Consider the following 11063-nt stretch of genomic DNA (forward strand, 5'->3'; position numbering starts at 1 on the left):
CGAACAGTTCGCGACATCTCTAATGGTAATGCCATGGAGCTGGTAAGCAGTTGGCCTCACAAACTCACCTAAGAACGCTGAAGCCTTTTGTGCATAAAACTTGCGTGTTCTCTTTTGGAACACCCACGGCTGAAAAGCAATATAAAAAGAAAGCTATTTGTGGGGTGCCTAACAAGTTTGGCAGACTGTATGTATTTTAAAATGACAAGTGCCCTGCAAATAACCTTCTCAACCTTTACTGAGAGTTTGTAGATCTCAGGTAGAAGTGGAGGCAATGTCTGCTCTCTCATAAAACACAGACCCAGGAGTTGAGTCAAAAAGGGGAAATCTGTGCAGGATTTTCTTTAATTGCAGGATTTGCTATGGGACTTTGGGAAAATTTAGAACTGAATATGAACCATTACTATCATATATTTTAAAGCAGCAGACAACTAAAGGTGACTTTTTTTTTTTTTTAATATGCTGTTTAAAAAAATTAAAAAAAATAATTAGTATTCAGATCTGGGTTGGTATTCTACCAAATCCTTTGTGGAGGATTCTGCATTTGGCTGAATCCAAAAAGGTTGGATATCATATATCCCTAGCATCGCTTGCACCCCTAGGAGAATCTAACAATAATGCACGTTACTTCATGGGCTCAAGACCATAACCTCCTGCTACAAAGCACAGTTGTCCTTAGGGCATCTTGTCTTATGGGTTGGTTGCTTTTATCTTTCTTATTTTTTCATACTTTTAGAGATGTCCCTGTAGGTCTATGTTTTTCACAGATGTATAATAACATCTTGGTTGCCGATGACACTTGCACTTTTGTCATCTGGAGAACACTTCCACAATGAGGTTGGAGTACAAAGGCTATAGCTATCAGTCATGGTTAGATCCGGGTGAGTGGTGGCTGGAGAATTATTCTTGTAGATGTCAAGACATGGACATATTATTATGAGGATAAGTCGAAGACCTATGTTCAGAGTCAGCAGAGGTCAAAAGATGAATTCTAATGCTTTTGGGACGAAAAAGGATGTTTTGCTCATTTGCACAAGATCTGATGATTTCTTTCTTCAACGGTTTATTTATTTATTTTTGGGATGTTAAGAATTCTGAGGCAATCATTTATAGCCAGAAGCAAAAATGCAAGTTTATAGTGTCTGCATGATTAATGACTTCACAAAAACCTGCTTTAAAATATTACTTCTGCCTTTCAGAGACTAACTGAAGGACTAGCTTTCCTCCAAATAGTGGGGTTTCTGTCTGTTTATCTGTTTCTTTGTTAATGAGCGTATATTTCTGAATGCACAAAGGAACTTTTGATTAAGTACCATAGAGCTGCATTTGGTAACATTTTGTAAAGGGGTGATTTATTAACGTTATTGAGGAATTGTTGCAATACAGTTACCCACAGTGACCAATCAGATATTTTGTAACTTTTAGTAGCAGAGCTGGGCTAAGTAATATTGCTGCCCAAGTTGCATGCTGACACCTGCATTTGCCCCAACTGCCTTCGCTACTCCTTCAACTTCACATCACTTGCTCCACTGCCTCAACTACCCAACTTCCCCCTCCTCAGCAGTCACTCACTTGTTTGGCCAATTGCTGCTGCCGTAGCTCCTGGACATCCCTCTCTTTGGCTATTTCGTTCATCCCATCCCACTGTGTGTGCCCCCCCCCCACTTTAGTGTACTCTAGGCTGATGCCTACCCCTAATTCTGGCCTTGTTTAGTAGACTAATCAAAAATTGCTTTAGATTGGTAGTAAATGAGCCCTATATTTTTAGAAGTGTCCCATTCCACGTCCTGTAGCAGCAGAAGCAGTAACTACAACTTGCACCACTTGACACTTCACTAATAGACTGAAACTTCCATAGATACTCATCATATGGTCTGGAAAAATGTGCAGCAAAACATGATTTTTATTCAGAGGTTGTATTTGGCATCCTTTCCCACAGAAGAAACTCTAACTGTTCCTTTTCCCCTCACAAACGGTCCTTGTATTATCAGGAACACATTACAGCACATTGACCTAACCATCTGATACTCCTGTGATGGTATTACTGAGTGTGTTGCATTAATTATTAGGGCACATGAGAAGATTAGTTTTCCTGCTATTAATCTCCTCTAGCACGGGCGACTAATCTCCTACAAATGTTTAACATTCAAAGCTTACATTCAAAACGCCACTTGGGAAACATATCTGAAGTTTCCTTGCAACTTGCATTCATGCCCTGATGCAACTGATGAGGCTGATAAGAGTTTAATCTTGGTCTGATCGTTATATGATCGAGACCTGTTCAGATATTGATCAATGAGATGATAGCTTTGAGCCCATACACAAGCCAACAGGCCACACTCTTAGGCCAGACTAAAAGTCTCCTAGCTAGCAGTCAAAGTAGTAGTTAGCACAAAGTAGTAATTCCTAGTAACCAATAAGATGACCACAAATGCTACTAGCTGAAGTAAATTGTTAGAAGTAAATAGCCCTGTAGAAAAATTTGCACTCAAATTTGTGCACAAATTCATTAAAGGACAAGTAAAACTGGATTCACTAGGGGTGCCAATATGTGTCACCACCCAGTAAATCAAACATACATTTCTCTCCTGAACCAAAACCGGACTGGTAAATTAATTTATTGTTTTTTAACTTAAAAGGAACAGCAACCAATGGAAAAAGAATGTACCAATTGGATAACATATTGGCAACCCCAGTAGATACAACTTTCCTTGTACTTTAAAGGAGAATTCAACCCTTAACTAAAAAAAAACCCCTACCCCCTACCCTACGTAGATCCCCCTCCCTCCTTACCCCTCCCCAGCATAGCTGCTAACCCGGGGAAATGCCCCTAACTTTCTACTTACCCTTCGGTGCAGATTCAGGAAGCAGTTCATGGCAGCCATATTCCGGGCCTTCGGTAATCTGAGACCGGTGAAGCGGCGCATGCGCAGTTGGAACAATTTCCTGGTTAGACGGAAATTGCAGAAGCACTGGAAGATGACACGAAGACCCGGAAGATGGCTGCCGTGAACTGCGATCCCTGAATCTTCACCGAGGGGTAAGTAAAAAGTAAGGGGCATTTCCCTGGGTTAGCACCTAGGCTGGGGGGAGGAGTGAGGGGGGGTCTACATACTGTAGGGTAGGGGGGTAGGGATTTTTTAGTTAAAAGTTGAATTCTTCGTTAAGGTTGCAGAACTGGTATCCAGAAGCATTCAAGTATAGATACTTCTCAAGTGCAATATTGCTTTAATGTTGCAAATATTGGGCCAGATTCAATTTCATGTGAAAGCTTATGGGTGAGCCTCAATCGGAAAACATTTCTCCAAATTCAGTTTCAGTTTTCTTCCCATAGACTTAAATAGAGTTTTCATGTTATAAACAGTGATATAAGTTTTCCTCATTGAATTGTATCTGGCTCTATGGGAAAAGCTGGAATAGAATTAGGAGATACAGTTCATAGATCACACAAAATTTGAATTTGAATCATTTCCAATTTACAGATTTTACATACTCGTTTTAATACTAATACTTTCAAAATATGATTTTTTCCCCCCATTTTTTTAACCAGTGACTTAAAGAAAAAATGATTTCAACCCGTAGATGTCACACTGCTCTGTGTCTGTATTTTATTATTTCTTCCTTTGAATAAAATGTGATGTTTTGATTTATGCTTAACAAAATGTAAGATTCGAGCTCACTGCAAAAAGAAAACAAAAAACAAAATCTTCTATTGATTCCTATGGGATTTTTAGAAGTGTATTTATCAAATAGAACTACGCTTCTAAAAATCCCATAGGAATGAATGGAAAGTGGAAGGGTTTTTTGTGGTGAGCCCTTAAAACTCACCCACTTTCTATAAGATTTTTAGAATTGTATTTATTAATGGCTGAAAGTTCACCATTTTGTAAATAAGCTTCAAAAATAGAAATTAATAGAGTGGGTGATTTTTCTGTGGTGAGATCTAGGGGGGATATTTATTAAAACTCAAATTTTATCTAATTATTTTAAAAATAAAAAACTCCCATCCATGATTTTGCCTTATTTACTATAAAATCCGACCAAAAATTGCATGTGTGGAAAGCAAAGTCAAGCGACAATTCAAGTTGCGGGAAATTTGCGGATTTTTGTGGTGAAGTGTAACGAGACTAATTCACCCATCACTACCCAAAACCCTCGAACTTCATGAAGGCAAAAAATCATGTTCCAATTGTAAAAGGGACATCTGCCATTGATTTTTACATGACTTCGACAGGATTTTAGCTGGAGTATTTTTGGATGTGGATTTTTAACAGCTATGGAGCAAAATAAAACTGGAAAAAAAAATTTCCCCTTAAAAACTCGACCAGAAAAATTTGAGGATTAATAAACAGGCCCCCTAAAAAATACTTTGAAATTCGACCATCGAATTAAAATAATTCGAATATCGAATTCAAACTTTTTTCATCGAATTTGTGTATTCTGCGGTCGAAGTAAAATCGTTCGATCGAATGATTAAATACTTCGAATCGAACTATTTTAACTTACGATCGAACGATTTTACTTCGACTTCAAAAAAAAAACGTAGAAAAATGCTGCAGAAGGTCCCCATAGGTTAACATAGCACTTCGGCAGGTTTAATTCGGTATATTGAAGTCAAAGTTTTTATAAAGAGACAGTACTTTGATTATTGAATGGTCGAATATTCAAACTATTTTACTTCTAATCGAATTTGAAGTCATAGTATCCTATTCGATGGTTGAAGTATCCAAAAAATTACTTTTATTTATTTTATAATTTTTTACTTCGAAAATTCCCTCGAATTCACTTCGACCCTTGATAAATCTGCGCCTTAATGTTATTAATATTAATAGTGTTGTTTTATTAAAAAAAACAAAAAAAAACAAGCAAAACTGGCTATAAATAACCAGAAGCTCATTGTGATAGTTTTTCATTCCATTTCCATGCACAAATACAACTCAACTGACTCTCTAGATACATGATCTCTAATCCAATATTGTGACAGTCGATTAAAAGAGCATTAAATATAAGAATGGAAGGTAGCCTTTGGCTGCACAGTGTAAACATGGATAGATGACACAAGCCTTGAATGTATGTTACTGCTCCCTTAAAGGAATAGTTCAGTGTGAAAAGAAAAACTGGATAAATACATAGGCTGTGCAAAATAAAAAATGTTTCTAATATATTTAGTTAGGCAAAAATGTAATATATAAAGGCTGGAGTGACTGGATGTCTAATAAAACAGCCACAATCCAACTTCCTGCTTTTCAGCTCTATAACTCTGAGTTAGTCAGCGACTTGAAGGGGGGCCACATGGTACATTTCTGTTCAGTGAGTTTGTAATTGATCCTCAGCATTCAGCTCAGATTCAAAAGCAATAGATATGATCCATGTGGCACCCCCTCAAGTCTCTGATTGGTTACTGCCTGGTAACCAGGGTAACCAGTCAGTGTAAACCAAGAGAGCTGAAAAGCAGGAAGTAGTGTCTGACTGACAAGTTATACATCAAATCACTCCAGCCTTCATACATTACATTTTTGGCTAACTAACTATATTAGAAACATTATTTATTTTGCATAGCCTATCTATTTACCCAGTTTTTATTTTTACACTGAACAATTCCTTTAAGTCTCTTTGAAACATCCTCCCACATATTTATAGCATAATTCAGAGGACAATCTTTTTGCAGGAGGCACTGAAAGCTCCGTAGAGCTCCCCTTATCTTTTCTACACGGACAGTTGCCCTGATATGTTGCCATAAACAAACTGATATTTCTGCTCGTATCGTCGCTTAAGAACTACATTGAGAGTTGTATTGCCGAGATGCCATACCCATCCCTATTAAGTGAAATGATCTCATATAATTGTGTTTGAGAGACATAGAACTGTATCTGGTATTAACTTGCATAGGTCACCACGACAATTACGTGCAATTACACCTCTATTATTCATGGTTCGGGAAACGCTATCCTTTATATTAATGTAATAATGTCAATTACTGGCCTTATTAACATTACAAAAGAGATTTAGAATTACTGCAAAATCATAATCAGCGGGATTAACCCCTACACTAAGAAACCAAAAAGGTAAATTGACACTGCTCTACAGCATAGATAACGATAGGGAAATATTACTGGCTTTTTTAATGTGTTAAAGTGAATTAAAGTCTTTTTTTCCCCTTTGAAATAATCATATCATTGACTGCAGCTGTAACATCTGGTGATAGTATTTTTTTTTCTAATGAACTATACTCTGTGTCTCTGAACTGAGAGAGCCTTGCTGGTGGTCAGGAAGCTGGCAGAAGAAAGTTGGGTTGGTGGGGGCAGTGTTTTGGTACCAAGGGGTAGAAGAGATGTCACAGAAAGGGAGTTCTACATTTCCATGTTGACGCCACCGCTAGGAGCAGCATCACTCCCACCCACCATCTCTTTCTACAATATGTTCTTTTTGTTGGTTTTTTAGTCTATTACTTCACACTTATGCTATATAATGCTTGCAAAAGGGGGACCAATGGCACAGTTGTAAAATGGCAGCAAGCCTTGAAAATTGTTTTTTGGTACTTTCTGCAGGGGTCGATCACTAGATATCGGTGCAGTTAGGTTGCATGCTGCCAATTTAGGATGGTTGCTGCAGGAGGTTGGCACTGAAGGTAGCCACTCGGCTTTGTGTTTCTAGAGCAGAGGTCCCCAACCTTTTTTACCCCTGAGTCACTTGCAAATGTAAAATTAGTTGGGGAGCAACACAAGCACACGCATAGTTCCAGGGGGGTGCCAAATAAGGGATGTAATTGGCTATTTGGTAGCCTCTTTGTGGACTGGAAGCCTGTTTGGCAGTACAACTGGTTTTAGGGCGGAACTCCATGATGCATTTGGTACTGACACATTGCCAAGTGACATTTATCTGACTGTAGGATGAAAACACTGCATTTTCAAATCACTTCACAACATCCGACACGTTGCATGCGTTTCATCGCATTGCGACATGTCGGCGCCAAACGCATCGTAGAGTTCCTCCCTTATACAACCAAAACTTGCCTTTCAAGCCTGAAATTCAAAAATAAGCACCTGCATTAAGGCCACTGGTAGCAATATCCAGTAACGTAACTAGAGGGGGGGTGGGCCCTGGCACGGGACAGGCAGCCGGGCCCCCTGCCCCCCTCCGTACGCCCGGAACCATCTGGGAATCAGCTCGGAATTCATGCTGGGGGGGCCCTGAGGGTGTGTGGGCCCTGGCCCAATTGCACCCCCTGCTCCCCTGGTAGTTACGCCACTGGCAATATCTAAGGGGTTGGTTACATGTAGCTCACAAGCCACTGGTTGGGGATCACTGTTCTAGAGAATGGTTAAATACAGAGTCAAAACCTGTAGCGATCTTAACCATTTTTATAAGGTTAGAGCATTGACTTTAAGCAAAAGATACAATATTGTAAAATAAAACATTCTTGTTGCAATAACTACTACTGATGGAGATGCAATACCAAGAAACCATTCAAAGAAACTCATAATTCTATAAAGTGGCATTTTTATCCAGAATGCTTGGGACCTGGGGTATGTTGGATACTGAAAATCCAAAATTTGGATTTCCAATAAAGATTAATAATATCTTAGTTGGGATGAACTACGATATACTGGTTTATTATTACAGAGAAAAAGAAAATAATTGTTAAAAATGTGAATTATTTGATCAAAATGGAGTCTATGTGAGCTGTCTTTCCTGTAATTCTGAGCTTTCTGGATAACAGCTTTCCAGATAACACATCCCATACCTGTATAATGTATTTTCAGAAATAGCTTTCCGAACACTCTGGAGTATAACTTATAATTAAGCAGTTTAACACCACTGCACTGTGTACTTTATAGCTGTGAGGCTGGGCCGAAAAGAGAATCACAGAGGATCTTCCCTCCCTGATGGTAGTATTCAACAAGCTCTTCATATGGAATGCACGTTCCTTAGCCTTATATCCAATTTGCCATGTGAACGCTCTGCACTGTCAGGGGCTTTCGGGCTCTGCGGTGACTCCTTCAAAGGAACTCACTGTGAACTTACCCAAAATGTTTATTTTAAATATCACATCAGGTGGCTCAAACATGCACCTGACCAGTTATTTTGCCTCTGGCTATATACATCTACTCTCTGCTGGTCCTTTGATGGTTGATTTTGTCTGAATACAGATTATATGTGAATAAGCGTTAATATATAAATTAAATATTTGTGTTTATGTCTTGGAAAAAATGTATCATCGTTTTACAGTTTCTTTTCTTTTGCCTTTGAGCAATTTGCAGTCATTTTACATTGATTTCCTTTAAATGGACTGGTTTATGTACGTTTTTGTACAAATTGGTTGTAGGGCTTTTTTAGATCTGTTGATCAAAGGAATTGCTATATGTGGTAGGTTGGGCCTTCCAAATGTTATCCTATTTTTAAATCAATATTTACCTGTACACATCAGTACTAGGAATGCTGTTATGTGGATACTTAAAGGGATTCTGTCAAGATTTTTATGGTGTAGTTTTTATTTCTAAATTACATTGTTTACACTGCAAATAATTCACTCTACAATATAAAATGTAATTCCTGAACCAACAAGTGTATTTTTTTTAGTTGTAGTTTTGGTGTGTAGGCAGCCATCTCAGGTCATTTTGCCTGGTCATGTGCTTTCAAAAAGAGCCAGCACTTTAAGATGGAACTGCTTTCTGGCAGGCTGTTATTTCTCCTACTCAATGTAACTGAATGTGTCTGAGTGGGACCTGGATTTTTACTATTGAGTGCTGTTCTTAGATCTACACTACCAGGGAGCTGTTATCTTTTGTAAGGGAGCTGTTATCTGATCACCTTCCCATTGTTCTGTTGTTAGGCTGCTGGGGGGGAAAGGAAGGGGGTGATATCACTGCAACTTGTAGTACAGCAGTAAAGAGTGACTGAAGTTTATCAGAACACAAGTCACGTGACTGGGGGCAGCTGGGAAACTGGCAATATGTCTAGCCCCATGTCAGACTTCAAAATTAAATATAAATAAATCTGTTTGCTCTTTTGAGAAACAGATTTCAGTGCAGAATTCTGCTGAAGCAGCACTATTAACTGATGTGTTTTGAAAAAAAAAAACATGCTTTCCCATAACAGTATCCCTTTAAGGAACAAATTGCTATAGGCCAAAACATGTGAAATAGTGCTTATAATTTTCTGCTGTCAAAGACTGTTCCTTAGAAGAGTCTGCTTCCTTTCTTTCAATTGTCCTCTATCATTTCTCCAGGGTCCAGGGTCCATGGTCTATTTCTTATTTTCAGGTGCAGGGCATAGAGCGGAATCAGTAACATTCAAAGCTACGGCAGCTGGTCCTAGAACTGGTTTATGGAGACTATTCACTTATAGGTGCTGTACAATGAATATCTTGTGTTATAATGGCTTATCTACAGTACATTGCTATTCTCATTGTCCTGCCTTTACACTTCTTTTTGAACATGTAATAATGATGATGGTAAGGATGTCATTATGGTGGTCGTAGAGTCTTGAGTTGGTTGAGGGCAACAATATTCCAATTACTATTTTTTTTAAAAAATTCTTAATGGATATCCAGATTATCAGAATACAGGAGACACCTTAATCATATAAAAAGGCATCAGGTTAGAATAATCTAACATAGTATCTACATAGGTTTCTGTTTTGGGAACAACTACTTTGTGTGTGAATGAGTCCAGTGATTGCTTCCAGACTAGGTATTTGGTTTACTATTGCCCTATACATATCCATGGAATATCCTGCCTTCTACTCATTGGTTTAGATTTAGATATGTAAATGACACCTGGATTAAAATCAAACACACAGGGGTATTTACTAACACTCGAATTTATCTTATTTTATATTAAAAAAGGCGACCTAACTTCTATTCACAAATTTAACTCAAAAAGTCATCTTTAAAAAGTTGTGCCGGAAAAGACTCAATAAAACTGAAAGAGAATGAGAATCGTATGACTTTTTTGAATTTGACACCTGAATCGTTCTGAACTTTTCAGACTATGGTACTAAACTTAACGCAGATCACGATATCTTTACATTTAAAAGGGACATCTGCCATTGCCTTCTGCATGACCTCGACAGGTTTTAGCTGGAGTATTTTTGGATTCTGATTTTTAGCAGCAATTCAAGTTTTTTTCCCCTCTATAAATTTGAGTTTTCCCCTTTAAAAGCTCGACCAGAAAAATATCAAGGTTTCATAAATAGACCCCCACAATGTACAAGTTTTTACTGAACACATAGCTAAGCAAAGAACAAAATCAAGGGGAGATGTACAATTCAACAAACTGGCCCTTTTGGACTGTTTGAAACACATCAAAGAGAGGGACTACCTCAATACTGAAGAATACAGGAAACCCACTACCACCCGATGGAATATAAACTGGAGGTTATCAGAACTCTTTACTACTGGACTGAGAATGTGACAATCAACAGTGAGTCTAAGGACATGGAAGACAAGCATCTCAAAGGAGCTTTAAAAGCTTTAAGCTTAAAGGGATCCTGTCATCGGAAAACATGTTTTTTTCAAAACGCATCAGTTAATAGTGCTACTCCAGCAGACTTCAGCACTGAAATCCATTTCTCAAAAGAGCAAACAGATTTTTTTATATTCAATTTTGAAATCTGACATGGGGCTAGACATTTTATCAATTTCCCAGCTGCCCCAGGTCATGTGGCTTGTGCCTGCACTTTAGGAGAGAAATGCTTTCTGGCAGGCTGCTGTTTTTCCTTCTCAATGTAACTGAATGTGTCTCAGTGGGACATGGGTTTTTACTATTGAGTGTTGTTCTTAGATCTACCAGGCAGCTGTTATCTTGTGTTAGGGAGCTGTTATTTGGTTACCTTCCCATTGTTCTTTTGTTTGGCAGCTGGGGGGTGGGGGGACAGGGAGGGGGTGATATCACTCCAACTTGCAGTACAGCAGTAAAGAGTGATTGAAGTTTATCAGAGCACAAGTCACATGACTTGGGGCAGCTGGGAAATTGACAATATGTCTAGCCCCATGTCAGATTTCAAAATTGAATATAAAAAAATCTGTTTGCTCTTCTGAGAAATGGATTTCAGTGCAGAAT

The sequence above is a fragment of the Xenopus laevis genome, chromosome 9_10L (genome assembly GCF_017654675.1).
Source record: "Xenopus laevis strain J_2021 chromosome 9_10L, Xenopus_laevis_v10.1, whole genome shotgun sequence".
Taxonomy (NCBI): domain Eukaryota; kingdom Metazoa; phylum Chordata; class Amphibia; order Anura; family Pipidae; genus Xenopus; species Xenopus laevis.